This window comes from Delphinapterus leucas, chromosome 2 (assembly GCF_059928025.1).
Source record: "Delphinapterus leucas isolate spDelLeu-1000000601 "Yukka" chromosome 2, BTC_Dleu_Yukka2, whole genome shotgun sequence".
Classification (NCBI taxonomy): Eukaryota; Metazoa; Chordata; class Mammalia; order Artiodactyla; family Monodontidae; genus Delphinapterus; species Delphinapterus leucas.
Window position 1 is genome coordinate 117,335,949 of NC_143130.1, and position 22,434 is coordinate 117,358,382.

At 45.5% G+C, this 22,434-nt stretch overlaps 1 pseudogene across 1 annotated transcript in view; it reads right to left on the reverse strand.

Moving 5' to 3' along the window:
• The window catches only part of LOC149750264 (WW domain binding protein VOPP1 pseudogene), a 101,235-nt pseudogene that overhangs the window by 15,415 nt on the left and 63,386 nt on the right, over positions 1 to 22,434 (reverse strand). The window contains exon 3 of the transcript XR_016391682.1: positions 895 to 975. The product of XR_016391682.1 is annotated as a WW domain binding protein VOPP1 pseudogene (transcript). The remainder of the gene's footprint in view (positions 1 to 894; positions 976 to 22,434) is intronic.

Sequence of the window (22,434 nt, forward strand, 5' to 3'; positions counted from 1 at the left end):
CTCATTTGACCACAAAGTAAATCACGATCCTTGGATCACGCTGGGGAGGAATTCACATTTATTTAAAAGGAGATTCCTTTATCTGCCCTTTTAAAAAAAGTTATTAAGAGAAGTCAAGTTCTGACACTTGTATACATGGTACTTTCGCTTTTTCACCTCTTACCCAGGGAAACCTGCACCTGATGGTCCAATTTATGAACTTTTAGGATAAATGTATAATATATGTTTAACAAATTTTTATTAAGCACCGCCTTTATGTAATAAGTTATGGAATATAAAGACAAATGAAACCCATTCCTTGTTCTTAAGTAGTCTGAGGTTTGGTAGGAGTCACACGTACCCACTGCAATGCCAAGAGGAAGTGTATGATAACAAATAGTAAGAAGCAAAACTCTCCAGTCTGGAAATAGTAGAACCTAAGTTTCAAATCGGAAACGGATGTATAAGTGCTGCTTTCAAATGTTAAGCCAGTCCCATGGTTTTGGTGGTGAAGGGTACAATTTAAGTTTGGGGTCTGGAAAAACAGCTGGATGGATTCTATCTCAACCCCATGACAGAACAGAAGACAAAGCTACTATTGGTTCTAAATATAATAAACACAGATAGCCGAAAATCATAATTAAATTGAATTTTGGGGTGTGGGAGGAGATCTGAAATGCTAAATCTAAAGAAAAAGAGTATTTGCTAAAGTGAAAGATCTACTAACATCAAATTAGAGAACTATTTGTACAGCCAGGGAAGTGATGGATATCACGTCACATGGTTGACACCCATGGTTTTTCCTTGTAAAAGGAACTTGAAAAAACTCCACAGAATTCTGCCCAGCACTAGGTCTGCTACTCACCTTCCAGTGTCAGCTCTCTAAAGAACAGCAAACTCCAGCAGCCAGCTTACCTGATATGTTCATGCACTTTGTAAAATGTCTTCTGAAATTTACATTAAAACTCGTTCTTCAGCAGTGATCTTCCTTTTCACCTGTACAGCAATTTAAACATGTCATTTATTTTCTGTCTGCCATGAAATTGGGAAACTAGACTTTATTAAACATAAAGCAAAGCTAACTCCAGGAGTTTCCAAAATCAAAACTATCCCTAGAACATCTCTACAATAGGAAACTTGAGAGTAAGTTCTAGAGAGTCCACTTTCCAGATGGTCTCATCCTCCAGTAATTGAATTAAAGCCTGAATATTCACTGAATTGCTGGACATCAGAGTCTAGCCTTTAGTTAATAGGCTTGGTCAGCTAGTCTGCTGACTTAATCCAAAATAAGTTATTGGTTTATACTTCCCCTTCTAGCAGGCTGGTTGCCATTAAGCAGAAAAAGTAATTCCATTAATGGAAAAATCAGTGTCCAGCACATTGTCTAAGACCTGACTCAAATGTCACCTCCATCACTACCTCCCTGCTCTTTATACACGGCTTGTTTGGAGTCTCCGTCACATTGGATGAAAAATTTTTTCTAGTGCCCATCTGCTCTTCAACATGGTGACTTCCTCAAGGGCAAGGACAGGGGCATGCACATTTTTTAAAATAAATTTCTTTATTTATTTTTGGCTGTGTTGGGTCTTCGTTGCTGCGTGTGGGCTTTCTCTAGTTGCGGCGAGCGGGGGCTACTCTTGGTTGTGGTGCACGGGCTTCTCATCGCGGTGGCCTCTCCTGTTGCAGAGCAGGGGCTCTAGGCACGCGGGCTCAGTAGTTGTGGCTCGCGGGCTCTAGAGCACAGGCTCAGTAGTTGTGGCGCACAGGCTTAGTTGCTCCGCGGCATGTGGGATCTTCCTGGACCAGGGCTCGGACCCGTGTCCCCTGCATTGGCAGGCAGACTCTTAACCACTGTGCCACCAGGGAAGTCCTGGGGCATATGCATTTTTGTGACATAATGCCTGATACATAGTAGGCATAGTCAAAGAGGGAGAAAAACTCAGAAATACATTCAGAGAGACATGTGGCCCAGAGAAATAATGAAATCACACCCTCTCTGGTCATACACAGAGAGGCAATGAAAGCCACTGGAGTTATGGTGCCACGTCCAGGAGGCTGTGGGAGAAGCTGGATGCCAACCAAGGACCCAGGCATGAGAGCCTGTCCTTGCTGCCCGCAGCCCGTCGCCTCTCTTTGAAGGGGATTCTGCCTTGCTATTTCCCCTTGGGTCTGGCTCACTGGTCAAGAGGATGGAACAATTCCAGAAGATGGGTGTGTTGTCTGAGGCAAGTCCCAGGCTCCCACCCAAGTAATACCTACGTGGCTGGGGTTTGAGGACCTTGCTGTTGGTTTTTGTTTGTTGAGTTTTAATGGAGAGTGGAAGGGAAGGGTCTTAACGGCAAAGGTGCCTGTGAATGAACAATGCAGTCTCTGCGTGGGCCACATGCTTCAGCAGTAAATCTAGCTGCACAACCCCCTGGAGATACACCATGAAGCTGCACCACCCCCATTAGAAAAGCCTTTATCAAAGCAGGAAGGGGGGCTGTAAATTCTATAACCAAACAGGAGTTCAGATGAAAAATCTTATATCTTTCGACTTAGAGGCTTTTCAAAGGAAATGTGCATCTTTGTAAACTCTCCTGAGAGTTGTTTTTATAAATATGATTTTTAAAGCAATCTTTTAGATTAGACGTGGATAAATAGCACCAGAAATGTTACATACAATGTTTTGATCTCTAACTTTAGTCTTCATGTTAGTAAACTTAAATTCTTATTCTATGAGCAGATACTCTTGAGACGCTTTTCTTCATTTTTACAATCAGAAATCATCGAATTTTAGAGCTCAAAGGGACCTCATCAGTCATGTGGTCCAATATGCACACCTGGACTCTCAATCTGCTCTGTAAGAGCAGAAAGAATCACATTTTACCCCGTCAAGAGCCAACTTTTGTACTGACACAAATCCAATAAACAGGATTAGGTTACAGATTACTGAAGACAGTATTCCCCAAACGTGTTCCATATAAAATTAGAGACTTCTAAGATAATTTTTAAAGAAGATTCTGTGATCAAATACGTTTTACAAGTACAGGGCTAAACACAGTTTTAAAAGTTCTTTTTGTTTTGATTCTAAACTGTCAGACTTCTCAGAGTCTTTAAGATACCAATACGTACATCATGAATATCCAAGAAGGAGGTAAAGTATGCAATGTGAACGACCCCAAAACTCCTCTTCCTCCCAGGAAATACCCATAGTGTCAGAGGATGCCAGTGATCAGTAGAACACAGCTTAGAAAAACTGCCTACAAAGTTTTCAGCTGTAATGAACATCTGTAACTTGTAGTAGCTATTGGCTTTTATTCACAGAGATAGAATGTACATTTGTTCTTGAGCTTCCCAGTGGCCAATGCAAAAAGCATTGATCACCGGATCAATGATCACATAAAAAGTTCAGGGCATTCATCAGATGAAAACAATTGTCTCATAAGCACCAGCTATTCCCAGTACTTCGAAGTGAAAGATACGGCCCCTCAAGTGTCCTCATAAAAAGTATCAGGATGACATCCTCAGCAACACCCCCGTCAGTGCATAAAAGAAGTTTTACAAGCAATCTTATAACATCCTTTCCTGGAGACTGATGGCATATTGCCACAGTGCAGTTCAGTAAAAGCAGCTTTATAAGGAATCATACCATGTTCATTTATTGACTAATTTAACCCAAGACTCTAGACCCACTCTGTCACTAACCAACTATGCCTGTCTCCAAGGGTGAATCATTTGCCTACTCTGGGCTTGAACTTGATGGCCCCTGCAGTCCAGATTTAAAGTTCTGGAAGTCTACAGAGTTTATTACTGCATCTTTCAGAAAAGCATCAAGCTTTCAGTCTCCTTTGAAAGCGTGAATTCACCCTCGTAGGTATTTGTACCTTAAGTAGCTTACACTCATAGGGCATATGTTTAACACATCTCTAAAACCTTAAGCCATGATACTGATCAGACACATGGTAATGTGTCAGCAATTCGGAAGAGCCAAAAGAAAAAGGGAGAAACTAAGAATAGAAGTGGGAGAATACCAAAAATAATTTTATCTACTTGAGCATTTTGCTTTAAATCCTTAGTTTCTTTAGGAGACTGTAATTATGATGGAAATAATACTCATAATAATGTGCTCTAAATCAGCCTATAGTTTTTTAGGAAATAATAATAATAGTGGTAGTAATAGAAGCAGCAGCAGCAAGCACTTATTTGGTGCTTCCTATATATGAGGGCTTGTTATGTGTTATACATAATTACTCTTTAAATGCTTACAGTAACACAAAGAGGGAGATACTTTCTTATTCTGTTTCACAAATGAGGAAACCATGACTCTGAGGGGTTGAATAACTTGCCTAAAATCCTGTGAGTAGGGGCAGCAGATCCAGAACTGGAGCCACCTCTGGAGTTGAGGTTTGACCACCACACACGGCTGCCCCTGACACCTGCAGTCAGAGATGCTGCCTGACTGCAAGGTGGCGTCGCTCTAGCTATGTCCTGGATAGTAGACAGAGCTTTTTCCTCTCAAAATAAGACTTCGTTGAAGAAAAGATGATCTAAGAAAAGCAGATCCATAAATGCGTAGAATGATAAAGGTTTTAATGGCTGACGATTGTTACCCAGATATCAATACAACAGAAAACAATGCTGCAGTTCTCCTGCAAATCAGAAGGTTGTCTCCACTGCGACAAGACAGTGATCATTAAATCCTTTGGGAGAACTTGACCAAATAGACCACCCTAAAAAGCAACAGAGTTCAGATTGCAAGGGGCAGTGGAGGGCGGGGGCAAACTCCCCTGGGGAAGGAAGGCAGGCCCTGGTCACACTCAGACATGCAGCTTCAGCGCAGACCCCAGGTCCCCAGGCTGTCTTCCTCCCGGTTAATATGAAATACTACGGGCTTTGCCTGACACCTCCTGTTCCTGCCAGCCCTGCCCTCCCTGCACCCATTTTCCTGTTTGGCGGAGATGGAGGAGAGAAGTGCATTCTAGATAGTCTAGCACCACTCCAAAAGATAATCACAGGCTGTCATCACACATCCAGGACTCACATCTCTGACTTCTAATTACCTTTCATCAGAGGATCTCAGAGCACTTTTCAAACAGTAATGAATCATTATGTATCTTCCCCCTAAGAGCTGAAAGTAGAAACACAACAATTCTGTCTTACTCTGTAAACTACCACCACCATTTCTCTTGAAACCCTTAACACACACACACACACACACACACACACACACGCACATGCAAATGCAGAGAGAGAGAGACTTTTTTAAATGGTGACAAAGCCGTGGAATTCTTCACATCCTGCCCTGTGCTCACATTAGGGTGGGGCCCATTTTATCTGTATACTATAAGCGTTAATAATGACGTCAAGTTTTCCTGCACATCATTAATCAAAGGAGAATCCATTTCCTTCTGTGAAGTTGCCTGTCTCCTTTTATTAACCTATCTCCTCTGAGACACCCCATATCCTGACTTCACAGAAGTGCCCTTTTCTCATCTCCTAAGCCCATTTTGTGGTCCTGAAGTGCGGCACTGCTTCCATAAAGAATGGTTCATTTTAGAATTGGGTGAATTGGTTCTTCAAAGCTGGCTACTTTCAAAATCAGTGCAACTTGCTTGGCCCTGGAGAGTGAACTATAAGCTCATGGTCACTGTCTTAATGGATATGGACAATTAAGAGGCTAAGTTTTAAATGAACTTTTGCTTAGCTAGTGCTACCTCTCTGGTTTCTCTCCCACCTGGAGTGTTGAGTCAAAACAAGACCTTGGAGAAACCAGGGGCTGCTCCTGTCTCAATATTCGCTGTGGCTTCTTTCTAGGAGCCACACCCCCAAATCCAACATCTAGCCCCAGAGGCTCCACCCAGCCCGAAGGGCAGCTCCAGTCCATTTCAAGGTGGTCCCTGAGAGACGGAGCTGTGTTTCCTATGGGGCAGACCAAGGGCCAGGAAAGCCCCTTGAGGCCCATGACTTCGCATCACCCTTCTCAAGAAACCGTTATATAGCTTGTTGTCCTTACAGTGAGCAGAATATTCTGGAAGGCAGATTTTAACTCCTTCAGGTGTGATCTGTACGATTTAAAATCTCCTCTGTATTTCACAGTTCCCTTTCTAGGAAAGTCATGGCTGAATGTTATTCCTACCCTGTTTTGGGCATCATATTAGAATCCCTGCCTTCAACTTTTCAGGGAAGGGGAGTGGGACTTTGAGACCTTGCCCAGCCTGACTTTATGCTTCTGGATGTCCCTCCACCCATCTGGATATGCATTATGTCTCATTGTTTTTCCTTCATTCATTCATCCTACTAACATAGGACTAACCTAGCGTGTACCAGGCTTCAGGTTGGAGACAAAGTAATGAACAAAGTAAACACAGGCCCTGCTCTCTTGAAGCTACAGTCCGGAGGGCAGACAGATAATAAACAATCACGCAAATAGCTGCATTATTGCAGAGTTGTGATACGTGATTTCTGGAAAAGTACAGGATGCCAGGAAGGGGCATTACAGACAGATCTAGCGGAGGATATTGTGCACGAGCATTTGTCAGCCCATCTGTTGTGAGCAGTAGCCCCCACGGGTGTGGGCCACAGGCAGAGTGTGCTTCTCCTCGCCTTCCCTGTCGGGTGAGGATTCCTTAAAAGAAAAGCAGCTGTCATTCAGGGTTTGCCTCAGAGAGAAACCTGACTTGGCATCCTTGTTTGCTTTGAGACGCAAAGAGCTAGAGGAGCCTGCGAGAAGCAGGATCACCTGTCACACAACTCCTGGGCTGCACACACAGCTAGTTAATGACAGAGCCCGAATCTTCTAAGTAAGGTTTCTAATTTGGTGGAAGAAAATGCGAGCAACTGTGGATCTTCCAGAGCACCTGTCACCACTTCTCTCCCATTTCTGCGATATAGGGGTGGGGGGGTGGGAGGTACAAACTACTGGGTGTAAGACAGGCACAAGGATGTGTCATACAACACGGGCAATGTAGCCAACATTTTGTAATGACTGTAAATGGAGTGTAACCTTTAAACCTGTATAAAAAATAAAAATTTTAAAAAGAAAAAAGGACACTGGCAGATGGATTTCATCTCTCCCCAAGAACTCTCCGCAGGAAGCATAAATCCCCTAATTAATCCCAGGCTTTCTAGCTTTGCCTTGCGATGGTGGGCGCTGGCCCGAATGGGAACCCCAGGCCTGCGTACGATGCCTGGGTGTGGCTCACAGGAGTTCACCGGGGGTTCCTAGAGGCCTTCACGGGGACAGGGGCCCTAAAACAGACCCACCGCACTTCCCGTAAGGAAGCTGTGCAGGGGCTTGACCCCCAAATCGTGTACAACAGGAGGTTTAAAGGGCAGGCTCTAGAATCAGACAGGCTTTAGTACGTATCCCAACTCCACCACTGGTTAGCTGTGTGACTCTGGGAGGGTTATTTAACCTCTTTGGGCCTCAGTTTCCTCATTCATAAACCTCATGTTCTATGTGTATAGGTTAAATGAGATAATGTATATAAAATAATTAGCAAAGTGCCCAACACAAAGTAAACGCTCAGTATTTACTAGCAAATATATATGTATATATGTATGTGTGTATACATATTATATATTAGCCAAAAAAGTATACAGATATAAAACGGCAATGACTCATAAGTCAGGTGCTGAGTCATATGGTCATTAAGCGACAGAGCCATTTGCTACTCGGAACCTATATGGTCTGTCTCTGGCAGCTTAAACATTCTGCTACAAATAGCAAAAAAAGGAGAGGGGATGGCAGAGGAAAAAGAGAAGGGGAAGAATAAAAAGGAGGAGGAGGAAGAGAGGGAATAAAGGTAATACAAAATCTAGGGACCTCCCTGGCGGTCCAGTGGTTAAGACTCCGCGCTTCCACTGCAGGGGGCGCGGATTCAATCCCTGGTCAGGGAACTAAGATCCCGCAGGCCACGTGGCACGGCCAAAAAAAATAAATAAATAAAATAAATCTAATGCAATAGTTTCTCAAAGTCAAAATTAATGCAAAACATCCATGAGCAAGATTTCAAACTGTTAAGTGAAGGCATGATTAGTGTCACTGATTCTTCCTTTTGCCTAAGGCTCCAATGTGGTTTGACACAACTCTGAAAGCCACACTCCTTCTCAGGAAAGTGTGCTGGTTTGCTTGTTCTTCCCGAGGTTTGAGAATCGTGTGGCCCCGAGTGAGTGAATGGAGCTGGCTTGCGGTGGCTAGTTCCTCCCTACTGGAACTAGCCCGGAGTTTCCTGGCTCTCAGGTGGAGGTTTGTCATCCCCTTTGGGACCCGAGCTCTGTGCAGCTCTTCCCAACTCCACGTTAAGGACACCACCTTGGTTGGTTGATATCAAATATGGTGAGAACATTTGCAGCAGGGAAACTGGCAAAGTTGATGGTGGTTTACCAGCATCTACCTACTGGAAGGTTTGTCAACTCTCTGTTTGGGAACGAACATCATTGGGGAGGGTACAGTTTTAGATCTGGCTGTGCTGCAGGGTACAACTGACATTTGGGACCAGATGACTCTTTGCCGTGGGGGGCGGCTGTCACGTGCATTGTGGGATGTTTAGCAGCATCGCTGACCTTAGATGACACTAGCACCATCCCTCCCCTCAATGGTGACAACCCAAAGTGACCAAACATTGTCAAGTGTCCGGGGAGTAGGGGGGCAATTGCTCTTCTGAGAACCAACAGGGACCAAAGGAGACAGCCACAGGCTGAAGAAGCCCAGATACTGGGGAAGGGCTCCTTCCAGCCCTTTCCCAGCAGGAAGAGGCAGCAGTTAGAAAGAGCCTACTAGCTGGGAGTTTCCTGGCTCTCGGGGGGAGGTCTGTCATGCTCTTTGGGACCTGAGGAATGGCCTCCTCAGACAACAAACATCTGGTTAGTATGAGGGGTAATCCAAATTATGATTAGAAACAGATTACTTTTGTTTGGCCAAGAACAAAACCACACACACAAATCCCTAATCACTTTCCAGGAAGAGGCCTCTCTTCCACTGGGATTGGGGACAACAGCCTTTTCTTGAACTTTTAATCTTTTCACGTATTTCTAGATCCCTGTGCTTCTCCCTGAGGCATTAGCCTGGAGGCAGTTTCCAGCCAAACTCAGACTCTCTGAACACCCTCCACCGACACCGTGGCCAGTGTATGTCAGCAAAAGCTAATCACCTGCAACCGGGGGACCCTGAAAGGTTCTAGTCACCAGGATTTGGAATAAAATATGAAGTGAGATCATCTTTGGTACAGAATTAAAACTTTTTAAAAACGAATTTACCACCTTTTAAAAGGTTGGCCAGTGCTGCTTCTAGAAAACCCCAAATGGTGGGTGATGCTGCGGGAGGGCCTGGAGGTCCCTGGAGACCCCGGGGACCCTGGAATGGGAGGCCAAGGGAGCTGCCTCTGATGCTGTCCCTAAGACCCACAGCTGTCTTGCCCTTGACCTCTGGAAAGAGATCACATTCACCAAGTCTCCCTATCAGGAATTCACTGACCATCTTTTAAAGACCCACACCAGAGCCTCTGTGCAGACTCCACAGAGTTTTATACAAGAAAAATAAAGTAAATTAAACCTGTTATTTTGTGTGTGTGTTTTTTTTTAGCTGGCCACCAATTTTTACCCACTCCCTGCTATGAGTTTCTCTCTCCCTTTCTCTCTCCCTTTCTCTCTCTCTCTCTCTCTCTCACTCACACACACACACACACACACACACACACACACACTCATCTCAGCAGCAGCTGTAGCCAGACAGTATCTTCATCCTGGATGCCTTCTTGGTTTCCAGTGCACAGCTGTTGAATTGGCCCTCACTCACCCTCTCCGGCTGTTGTTTGCAGAATGAGAAGCTGGACAACTGAGGGAGAAGAGGCGAAGCTATGCTACGTAAAGAAGGACGGGGTTAACCTACTCCTTTCTTGGAATCTCAGGGATCCAAGGACTGTGTTGTGGGGATCAGGTCCAGCCATTCAAGCCCCAGAAAACACCCGTCCACCTGTCTTCAACCATGCAGCCGGAAACCCAAGCCCTTCTTTAGGTGGCGGAGGAAGCTAAACAATGTGTCATTTCAACTATGACGCTGTGATGACAACTCCCAAATCTTCATCTTCAGCCCTGACTACATTCTTGAGCTCCAGATCTGAAGTTCCAGTGTCAGGTCCCAACGAACATCCTGCCAGCCCCTCAAATGCACTGCGATCTCCATGAAGATCCCCATTCCCAGCCTAGTGGACCCTCCTCCTGGGTTCCCCATCTCAGTGGCATCCTCTCCCCAACCCCCTGTCCCCAGTATGCCCAGGCTGGAAACCTCGGGTCACCTTCAAAGCCCTCTTCTTCTCCATTCCCACATCCCTTCTATCTCTCAGATCTGCCCCTCACATTCATTTCTACAGAAACGATTCTCTCTCACCTAAATCACTCCACTACTCTGGCCGCTGCTCACCCTGTCTCATTTCTGTCCTTAACTAGACACTGTTTTCTAAAAACAGCTCAAACTTTGTCCCCTGCTTATAAAACACCAACGGCTCTCCTTGACCTATGATGCTCCTGAACAAGTTTTTCAAGGATCACCATGGTTTACCTACCACCCCACCTTTCTCATCTGTCCTTGGGTAATAGGGAAGAACATTTTGTATTCTATTACAAGTTAACCACTAAAGGGATGTTGCCTGTAAGCTTAAATTATACATAATGGCCCATCTCTGGGAGCCCTGCTTCCCAGGTAATGAGCACTAAGCTAAAATACCTTTGTTTAGCTCACAGGAAACATCCTGACCAGGCCCACCTGTGAATGACTGCAGGGAGGAAGAAATTAACACATCCCCTCCAGAGGCTGATGGGAACCAGGAAGTGTTTGACTTTACTCCCTCCCCTTTTAGTATAAAAGGAGCCTGAATTCTAACTCAGGCGAGATGGTTCTTTGGGGCATGAGTCCACCATCTTCTTGGTCTGCCGGCTTTCCGAATAAAGTCGTTATTCCTGGCCCCAACAACTCGTCTCTCAATTATTGGCCTGTCGTGCAGCGAGCAGTATGAGCTTAGACTCGGTAACACTTGAATCCCTCCCAATCTTCCAGCCATTACAAACTCCTTGTCTCCTTAGAGCATGGCAAACACACCCGCTGTTGCTTGTACTACTTCCCCAGCATGGAATCTCTTTCACCCCTTTCTCTGATGATTAACCTTGAGCCCCAGACCAAAGGTTGCCTTCTCACCTGGAAAACCTGTTTCCTCTTCATTCCCATGATTCTTTGAGATACAGACATAAATATAGATACAGATTATTTTTTAAGAGTAGTTTATGTTTCATGTCATCTTATGCCTTAGCCAGTCCACCCCCCCATCATTCTATACATCAGAATACTGAAGCATAATATCCACATTTACTAGTAAATTGCTCGGGGAATAGTGGTTGAATTAAAACCAGTTCCTAGAGAGAACAGGCCAACTCACCGGGGGAAACTAGGATAAGATGAGCTTCACAAGGCAACATGGAAGGGGGGAAGTGTACTGAAAGAGTAATACCAGAGAAAAGGGTTGCAGGTGGGAGCCCTCATCTACAGAAAGAACCCTGACCAAGCAATGTCCCAACGCCTGTGCTGTAACAAAGAACAAACTGAACGTGGCCTTGGGGTTAAGAGGTAAGAAATCAACCCTGGCAGTGAGCTCACTGGGCCAAGCACACAGCACTGAGCCTTCCCCCTGAGATGTCCTTAAATGTGGCAAATCTTCCCTTGGTGCGGATCGCACATTTAAACTGAGGTTCTTTTACTTGAAATATGTTTAAAGAAAAAGCCTCAGGGGACTGTTGATGAGCGTAATTACAAGGAAAGCACACATCCTAAGTCAAAAGTTTCTTCGAAAACTTAAAAAAACATCAGCTCAACTGAAGTGACTAGAGAAGCTGAAACAATGGGGAAGACAACGAACTGTTATTTTTTAAACTCATATTCAAATCTTATTGTTGAGCACCTACCCTGTTCAGGGAAGCCACTGGATCTAATCGTTACATGTCACCCAAGGTAGGAGGAGTTATCTTCATTTTAGAAATGAGGTCACTGAGGAGAATGCATGTGAGTTTACTTATCTCTTAGCTAGCCGATAAGCTTCTGGAGGAGAGACCATGTATAGTTGATCCGACAGTGTCTTCCACGGCGTCAAAGAATAGTATGCGCTCAGTAAATACTTGCTGAGCCTCAGAATTAAGATTTACCGCCCTTCTGAGGAAGACGTGCCTTTGGTAATTTTAATACTCTCTGTAAACCAGAAATCATCTCCTCTCACCTCTGAACTGCCACGTGGAGGCCCCAGACACACACCTCCCAGAAGCTTAACAGACGAGCGCCACAGCGGCCGCCTTGCCGCTGCCAGGCCACGCCTCCTACGGCGCTCCCAGCCAATGAGTGAGAGTGCTGTCCCGGGAGCCGGGGTATTCCTCTGACCAATGATCTCCTCCATGGCCTGAACCTTACCCAGGCTGCAGGCACTGGAACGTATAGTATGGTCCTCTCCACCCTCCTTACATCCCTTCTTCTCTCGAGGATCAGACAGACTTGCATCACCGTCTGATGAGTCTCTAGGCTTCCTCCAGCTCCCTCCCCATGTTTTTTCATATGCCTTCCCCCTAATAAAACCTGGCACGTTTAATCCTGTCTTGATGTCTGCTTCTTGGAGGACTGGAGACTAATATACCCCAGTTTTTGCTTTAATAAATAACTGATAATCTTCATTCACTTCAGAATATTTAGTGAGCGCCTACTGTATGCCAGGAATACAGTGGTGAACAAGAACAGCATTACTCATGCCCTTAAGGAGCTGGTGGATGAATCAAATAATTACAAAAATTAAGAGCACAGGGAACTATGATGAGATGTAACAGGGAGAACCTGACCTAATCTATGGGATTTAGAGAGAATCCCAAAGAAGAGTGATTTAAGATGAGACCTGAAGAATGAGGAAGAGTCGTCTAGGCAAAGTGTGGAGTATTTCAGGCTGATGGAACAGAAGGTGCAAAGGCCCTGAGGTGGTAGGAAGCTCACCAAACCAAAGGACACAGAGGCAGGGAATGCAGAGCAATGAGACTGAAGAGGAACACAGCGCCCACCTCAGAAGGCCCTGTGGGACATCCTGGGAATGTGGGAAGATTATTTATCTTTCTAGAGTGAAAATTCTTTGAAAGCAAGTACCCTGCAGTGGCCCTCTTTGTCAGGTCTAGTATAACGCCAGGCACAAAGTCATTGTTCACTAAATATTTATTGAATCAAAGTACTAGATATCAATGAGGAAATAATTCAACGTTTGCATTATTATCCCTAACATCAAGGATGCAGCAAGTCAGCCGAAAGCGTCAACCAGGAGAAGCTTCTGTGCCCCATAAGCTGATGAGACGGATAACAATGAGGAAGGTCATTATCAGGCATTGGTCTAATGCTTGGAGAGGGTCAGAGAGACACCAAAGTAGCAGGCACTAGAGTGGCTAGAAGTGTGCCCTGGATCAGGCTGCCTGGTTCAAATACTGGTGCTACCACCTACCTGGGTGGCCTTGAGCAAGTTTCCTAATGTCAGCACATTTCAGTGTCCTCAGGGTTAGGCAGAGCTGATCATACTACTCCATTGGAGTGCTGGTGGTGGGACAGTGAGAAATCACTATGTAAAGCCCCTAGAAGGCTGCCTGGGGCGTAGCATGTGATCAATAAATGATACCAATTTTCAGTACTCAAACATGGTTCTTTCCGACGAGATAAGAAAACATTAGCAAGGAGATTTCCCAAACCAGGGTGAGTTGTCATAAACTGTCAGTCATCAGAACTGCGTGGGATCACTTCTGACGCAAGAGGCCAGCTTTGGTGACCAGCTGGGTGGGCTGAAGACCCTGGGGCCTGGCCAAGGGACAGGCCCAGACATGCATTTTACTCAAACTCTGAATCCCACGCTAGTATTTAAATCTGGATCTGCACATCAGACCAGATAGCACACCACTAATGTGTAGGTATATGCAATACACTCACAGGGCAGGCAGCACTGGAGAAAGGACACACAGCTTCCAGGCTTCCTGTTCTGGAGGTCAGAGGCTGTGCCTTTTGGCTTCATTTCAGAACAGCAAAGGCAGCGCTACGAGCAGATGCAGCTCAGTTCCTGCCTTTCGGGTTTGTTTTCCCACATTGGACATTACAATTAGAGCCCAAGCTTAAAAGAAAATACTTTGGGAATCAACAGACGAAAGGAGGAAAAATACCTGGCTGCCACCCCAAGCATGGTGTCCCAGCTGGCTCCGGCTGTGTTGGAATATGGGGCAGGGTGGTTGGGATGTAATTGCCTGGGCAGAGATACGAGGTATGCTGGCCTACGTGCGCTGTAGCACACGCCAGCGGGCCGGGAGGGACTCTGTTTAGTGAGTGTCCATCTGATAACAACCTGGATCCTTAAGATGCCAGCTGCCTGCCAAGCTGGACATGTCTGTACAGTGGCACCCAGAGGTCCAGGAGACAGAACAAAGGACCTGTTATTGACTAGTCCTGTGTAAGCATGTCATCCGCACCAAAACAAGTCTTGAACCAGGCTGGCAGAGAGGCTGTATCCAGGCACCCCAGAGTCTAGAATGGAGTCACATTCTAAAACGGCTCTCTGATGGCCATTTCAATGTCAATGGTTGAACCTGGGCCGTCTCATTAGGATTTGGCACTTGGGCTTATAACTTCCTGAGAGTACTCTTTTCTATGCCGCCCATTGTCACCAGGCCCTGGGACTGCTGGCTCTCTTTGTACGCTCTTCTTTAGGGCACAGCATCCCTCAAGGTCTGAAACCTTCCCCCTCCCCATTTCACTAGGACATAATATTAATTATGGCCAACACATATTTACTGCTTACACTGGCCACTTACTGCTTTACAAATATTTTACTCATCGCAGCAACCCTATGAGATATGTACAATTATTTCCCCATTTAACCGATGAGTAAACTAAGGCACAGGGTGGTTAAATAATTTACCCGAAGTCACATAGCTAGAAAAATGGCAGAGCAGGGAAGCAAGTCCAGGTCGTTTGGATGCAGAGTCCCTGCTCCTATCCATTATGCTCTATATTCTCCCTCTCCATGACCAATTTCTTACTGATAAAAATTTTTTTAAGACATCCTATTCCAAGGCCTGTTTTTCCAGAACGAACTGCGCTCCAGTGCAGAGCTAGGATTTTATAACTTCCTATTTTGTGTATAGTAAAATTGGGAAGTGCTGACAAATTAGGAGAGGCTAGGAAGGCAAGCTGAACTGCTCCAGAACTTGATAGCAGCATTAATACTAAGAGCTCTAGTGTTTTAGCCAAGTGAGTACTTGGGGAAAGTATCTCTCTTGGTACAAGCTATGTCTTGGAGTGTCTGGTTTAAGGGAGATGTAACTTAGCCCAGTCAGGGAAACTCGGTGCATAGTTAGGAAAAGCAGCCACTGACTCATGGTTTGTTTATAGTACTGCTTCCCCACAGGGAGAAATGGCAGCCTTGCAAATCTTAGTTCTGCGTCCAAATTGGTGAGCCATTCCCAGGTATTAATCCCAGAAGGAACTCCTTGCAGCCATGAAAATGAAGGAAGGGATCAAACACTGTGAGCATTTACTCAGTGCTCCCAGAAAGCCTAGGACGTGGTTGTTATTTTCCCCATCTTGTAGATGAGGATACCGGGGCCCAGAGACCTTACGTACTTGTCCAACACAAGTCCTGGTAAATCCGGGACTCAAACCTTATCTGATTCCAAAGGAGGGAAGGACTCAGTGCCAGTCCAAGCCTCATTTTTCCAGCAGCCTTCCCTGACTCCTCAGACCCACATCAGTCCCTCTTTCTGAAATACCTGTATTACCTATGATCTTTGCCATAATCTAGTGCTGTTTCATACTGGGCCAGTTTTGTTAGCCAACCAAGTTACAAGTTTGGGGGTGGGCGGGCGGTGGGCAGTGACTACGGGTTGAATTTTACTTCAGGCTGTTTCTGGGTATTTCAGGGCAGGAAAAGCAGGAGAGGTAAAGACCTAGAACCACAGTCGGGTCTCCTGGGTCAGGGGAGTCAGTTACTTCATTCCCAGAAGGTACCATGTGGCTTATGAGTTTCTGAAGCATAAGCTGGGAAAGGCATTCATGTTACTCTTGCCCTCCTTTGTCAGTCTCTTTAAAACTCCTTGCATCTGGGTCCAGACTTTGCAAAGCATCCCCCAAAGCAGGCAACTATGACTACATTGGCATTAACTTGGGTTTGGCCCAAGAGGAAAGGTAACTGCGTTTTTGATCCTGCCTCTGCTTTGCTACAGCCCACCAGGCTGCAGGCCGCACCTCCCGGTGTGGCTCCGACCTACAGGAGACCCCGGGTCTAACTACAGCCCTTCCTGAACCTCCAGTCCGTCAGACGAGAAATAATGCCACATGGCAGCCACACTCAGGCACGCATGCGCCGTCACCCGGTCAAAGCCAAGATATATTTCAGGAGAATTTGTAAGGCCGAAAGCACCCTCTAATTTAACAAAAAAGCAAGAGGGCTGGGTATTCCTTTCTTTCCCACAGCCAAGACACAAAAGCTCTTCTCATATGAAAGAGCCCGAACCCACCCAACCTGATTCTCTCCTCTCAGTCAAGTACTTCAATGTCAACAATGGCAACTAGAGCATACTGAGTCACCTCAGAAAGGCAATGAGAGGAAGGTGTCATCCTGCCCCGCCACCTCTCAGGAATATGGGACAGCAAGGGGGCTGTCAGCTGACTGCTTCAAAGGCAAGCAGGGCCGAAGGCTCTTCCATGTCCCCTGGGAACCGGAATATCACCCCACACCACGATCTACTACAAAAATAGAGCTGGGACAGCAGAGACAGCTCTAAAATGCGGTGGCAAAGACTTCAGTTATAGGTCCTTCCCAATGCCTCTCAGCTACTTGATCTCCCTATTTTTTTTTTTTGCGGTACACGGGCCTCTCACTGTCGTGGCCTCTCCCGTTGCGGAGCACAGGCTCCGGACGCGCAGGCTCAGCAGCCATGGCTCACGGGCCCAGCCGCTTCGTGGCATGTGGGATCTTCCCGGACCGGGGCACGAACCCGTGTCCCCTGCATCGGCAGGCGGACTCTCAACCACTGCGCCACCAGGGAAGCCCTTGATTTCCCTATTTTAAGATAGATAATGAGTCCGTCTTATGTTCAGCCCTTCTCTATGCTTCCTAGAGGGACAGTTCCTCCAGTCAGTGACTCTGTAGGAATATGCAGTGTATTCTCACGTATTACAGGGCAATGATTGCCAGCCTCTCCCCTCCCCCTCCTAGGTTATATGAGCATCTTTTGTGTAGGTGATTGTCTTCAGTGGGACTCACAACTCCAGCTTCATTCCAGCTGTGGCTCCCCTCAAATCCTTATTTGTCAGCTCCTCCACCACCTGCTCCTAAGGTCCACTGTGAAGGACATTTGCCGACGTCAGGAGTTGTGTGTGATAAACACAAGTTTCTCCTGCCATTCCCAGCCTCTCCTCTAAGTGCAGTCCCCTCCGATTTTGTCTCTACTCTGGTTACTCTTGCTGTGTCGCTTCCCTAGGGATGTGTGTGTTCTTGGGTCAAAAAAGGAAAAGGAACTAGAGGCAAAGGGGAGGCCCCTTGCCCTCCCCCTCCCTGGCTCTGTCCCCATCTCTCCACAGGTCACCCGCCATCTCTGTGGGAAGGAAGGTGCCCAGAAACACCCTTCAGAGGCTGTGAAAAATAGCTCAGCGCTTTTCAAACGATCTGTGATAAAGGGCCACTTTATTTATTTATTTTTATAATTTCCAATCCATTATGAACCAAACCATTTGTAAAATAAAAATGAATTACTAAAAAAGAATCTTAAGTAAAAGGAATATAAAATACAAGCCTAACTTTTCTTGTTATTAGATTCAGGAGTCCTAACGCAATTGTAGCATTTTGCTATAAAAGTTTCTAAACCATTGCTCTCGATTTCTTACCTGATTCCTAGGCCAGCGGAGGTTGGAGTAGCCCTGCTCTAATGGCCTTTGCTATTTACCTAACCACTTAGAGCATGGAGCCCTTGTAAGATGGGAGAACAGGCAACATCTCAGCAGGTCCCACATCTGTATATTCCAGGGACTCATTCCTGATTCTTCCTTAGGTTTTAGAGGTTTTTTTTTTTTTAAACATCGTTATTGGAGTATAATTGCTTTACAATGTTGTGTTAGTTTCTGCTGTATAACAAAAGGAATCAGCTATAAGTATACATATATCCGCATAACCCCTCCCTCTTGAGTCTCCCTCCCACCCTCCATATCCCACCCCTCTAGGTGGACACAAGGCACCTAGCTGATCTCCCTGTGCTCTGCAGCTGCTTCCCACTTCCTATATTTCAAAATAGCTACCTATTTTACATTTGGTAGTGTATATATATCAATGCAACTCTCTCACTTCATCATTAGAATAATGCCGACTTCCGGAGAAGGGGATCTGTCTGCGCTTCATACAGCTGATCTAGGGCTACGCAGCTCTAAAGCTCCTTGGAGAACAATGTCAGTGAAAGAAACGTCTGAGAGAGGATGGGGCAAACAATGGCAGGTCACTGTCTCAGCCTTTCCTGTGTGGAAGCAATGGGTGTTTTGAAAAGCATCCTGAAAACACGTCAAAGGTCTAAGAATTGTGTGAGTCATGGCTCAGCCTGGCAGTAATGCAAATGCCAGCTACACTATGGGTGGCTGCCACTGGAACCATGAGGGGGTCATGCCCTAAATGGCTAAGGACAGGAAAAGAGGGCAAGCTTGTCCACAGTACTCGAGAGCATCTGGCAATTAACTGAGAGGGAATGGTGGCCCAGTTAAAATACTTTCTTTGCTTCCAGAAGAAGCAAAGAAAGCTCAGGATCTACCATACCAAAGGACTGGTTGCACTGCAGACACAAGATTGGGTGTGATCGTCCTTTAGTAGGAGAAGCTGGAAAGTGAGGTAGGACATGGAGCCTGGGGGATAGGACTCCATTTCCTAGAAACAATTTCAAAAGCAGCTTTATTGGTATATAATTGGCATCCAATACACTTCACATACTTGCAGTGCACACTTTGACAAGCTTTTTTAAAAAAATATTTATTTGTTTGTTTGTTTGTTTGTTTGTTTGTTTATGGCTGTGCTGGGTCTTCATTTCTGTGTAAGGGCTTTCTCTAGTTGCGGCAAGCGGGGGCCACTCTTAATCACAGTGCGCGGGCCTCTCACTATCGCGGCCTCTCTTATTGGGAGCACAGGCTCCAGACACGCAGGCTCAGTAGTTATGGCTCACGGGCCTAGTTGCTCCACGGCATGTGGGATCTTCCCAGACCAGGGCTCGAACCCGTGTCCCCTGCATTGGCAGGCAGATTCTCAACCACTGAGCCACCAGGGAAGCCCCACAATTTGACAAGCTCTGACACACATATAAAGCTGTGCAACTACCACAACTTCACAATAAGGAACGTATCCATCATGACCCAAAGTTTCCTGGGGCCTTTTGTAATGCCTGCTTCTCACTGCTTCCCACCCCACCTACCAGGCAACACTGTCACTACAGATTAGTTTGCATTTTCTAGAATTTTATGTAAATGAAAGCATACAGGATATACTCATGCTTGGTCTGACTTCTTTCATGCAGCAAAACTATTTTGAAAAAACAATTATTTTGAGATTTGTTAATGTTGTTCTACCTATCATTGTTGTTAATTATTTTTACAGTTGAGTAATCCTCCACTTAGAAGCAATTTTATATCTCAAGCAAGATTATCTTGGGACTAAGATTCTGAGGTGTTAAGGGAAGTTTATGATGACTTGGGCTTTCCTTAGAGTGGAGATTGCGACTACTATCTTGGAAAGTAAACCTTTTTTGCCTCAAAATTAAGGAGAGAACAAAAACATCAGCCACTTAAGATTCTTAAATGACAAAAAGGATTGTGCAATATCCAAGGTCTGGGGGCTGTAAGGAGAAAGGGACCTGAGAGATCTGGGACATTACTCAACATAATGCTCAGACCACCCTGACTCTCCATTTCCTATTTGGTTTGTTTCTTCCCTTGTGGTGGGAAATGCTCTGAAGAGAATGTTCCCACCACAGTTATGATTTTGCATTTGGAACTGCTATAAGGGAAGACTATTCGTAAAGCAACTATACTCCAATAAAAATTTTAAAAAAGAAAAAAGAAAAAAAAGGAAGACTACTCTGGCAACCACAAATGCATCCACAATTAGAGTTATTCGCATTTGTTCATTCATTCACTTGCTTACCATAACATGTACAAGGTGTCATCTGTAGGCTGGGCATCATGCTGGGGATATAGAGAAACACCAAAGACGTACAGAAAGACTTGGTTTCTGCTTTCACAGAGTTATAGGGTGTGCAGGCTTCATGCCTAGCTAGTTTTACAACAGACTCCTTCACAATAAATGAGAGATCAGAGATGGCACACAGGTCAACATGGTGGTTGGGGCCAAGCTGATACGATCGTGGAGACTAGAATACAGGACTGAATGTGGATGTGATGGCAGAAGCAGGGTTCTGGTTCACAGACTATCAGGAAGCACAGTGCCCCACTGACAGTGACAGAGAATGCAAACCCAACTCCCCCATATGGGGCGGTGGCGGAAGACGTGGCGTGTCTCCTGTCTCCAAAAACCAGCTCTGGATGTGCACATTGCTGTTCGCCCCACCAAAAAGTAGAGCAATCTACTTTTCTAACTAGGTGACGCGGTGTTCTAACAGATTTCTTTAAAAAGCAGACCAGTATTTGTTCCCAATCCTTCTGTCATAAAGTTACATTAAAGGAGCACAAGTGGAAAATAGCAGGATACAAAACTGAATAAGATTATGACTGTAATAAATCAAATAAGCAACCTCGTCCTTGGAAAGGAAGTATAGTAGGGAAATGTCCAAAGAAAACACCAAAAATGTGAAAAAACCACTTGTTTGTGTCTTCATCAAATTTCCTTTAGTGAGTATTTTGCTATTCAAGTTTTGAAGAATTGCTCTGAAACATGGTCTTTGGGGGAAGTCATGGATTCTCAGCCAAAGGAAACCAAAGTCAATGGTCTGCATTTGCCTGCAGTCTGGAGAGGAGCCTGGAACCAGGGAGGGACTTTGGGGAAACCAGTGACAGAGGAAGGGTGAGACCTTGCAAAGGGGCTTAGCCAGCCTGAGGGTTCTACCCTGAGGTGTAGAGAGTGACGAAGGGATTCAGATGGAAGTGGGGACTGCAGCCCGGCTGAGAGCAGTGCGGAGCCAGGCACACACGGCCCTCACAGGACCAGGACCTGGCTGGGTGACCGTGAGAAAGTATTTTCTTCGGGCCTCAGGATCCTTGTCTGTAAATGGAAAAGCAGGACTGGATAAGCTTTAAGGTCCCTTCTAACTCTAAATGTGTAGGAATCTGAATTGTCTGATTCATTTCAACGTCTATCCACTGAAGACCTTCCATGTCTGAAGCACTGTGTGTGGACAACCACAAACATCTCTTCAGTTTAGCTCACATCAATCAGAAACAACTGAACACCTATTAATAAATGTACAGTGATGTATTTTTCTAGAAAAAGAGTTGTGCAAAGCGGTCTCTGATTAGAGCAAAGGCTAAGAGAGCAAATCTACCTCTTGTATAACGTGATAATTCATTCTGGTTAGGGACATGGGAAAAAGGATTCTGCAGGAGTCATGGAACAGAAATTGACACACATCTCAGAGGGGAGACGCCAAGGTATTGAGTAAAGGCCTGTTGCCCTCACAGGCATCGCTCTAGGAAGAGGTGTCCCGTTGTCACTCCCAGAACCATCTCCAGTTCTCACTGTTGACTAAAGTCAGAGGTAAGCTGCTGTCTGTTAGTGAGGAATGTGAGAACTCACGCACAGATGGGTGAGGCAGGAAGCTGAGGGAAGGTCAGAGAGAAAACAAACAGGGTTTCCTGTGATGAGTCACTGCCTTCTTAGAAACAACTTCAGAGGCCACCACAAAGTCCCCAGCATGTGCCTGTCCAAGGCTTGCACTTTGTACAGAAGAAAATGTAGCAAACAAAGTACCGAGCCACATCTGAGAGCCCACAGGCCACGCGCAGGGCAGAGGCCTGAGAAGGAGCCAGGCTGAGCCAGGGACATGTGACAATTTGCACATCGCCTGCCTGCGTCTCCAGGGCACACCTGTGGGTGGGCTGAAGATTCTGCGTTCAAGTTCTCCTTTTCTTTAAAAGGAGCAAACTTTGGGCTGTTGTTTCCTTCAATAGTCATAGCTTGAATTTTCAGATAAAGTTTTTTTTCTTCTTCTCTTTTCTATTGTCCTGTGATTAAGGTCAGTGTAAATCAGATAAAGTTTTTAAGTGTAAAAAGCTTACCAAATCTAGAAAAAAAAAAAAACAAACTTGACCATCATTCTGGGTCTATTAAGCAAAATGAGACTCGTTGGATCCCACATGGGATGAATTCTTTTTCTTGGTTTATATTGATCTGAAAACAAAACCAACATTTATTTCATCCCCCATTAAAAGGGTGTGGTTTATACACA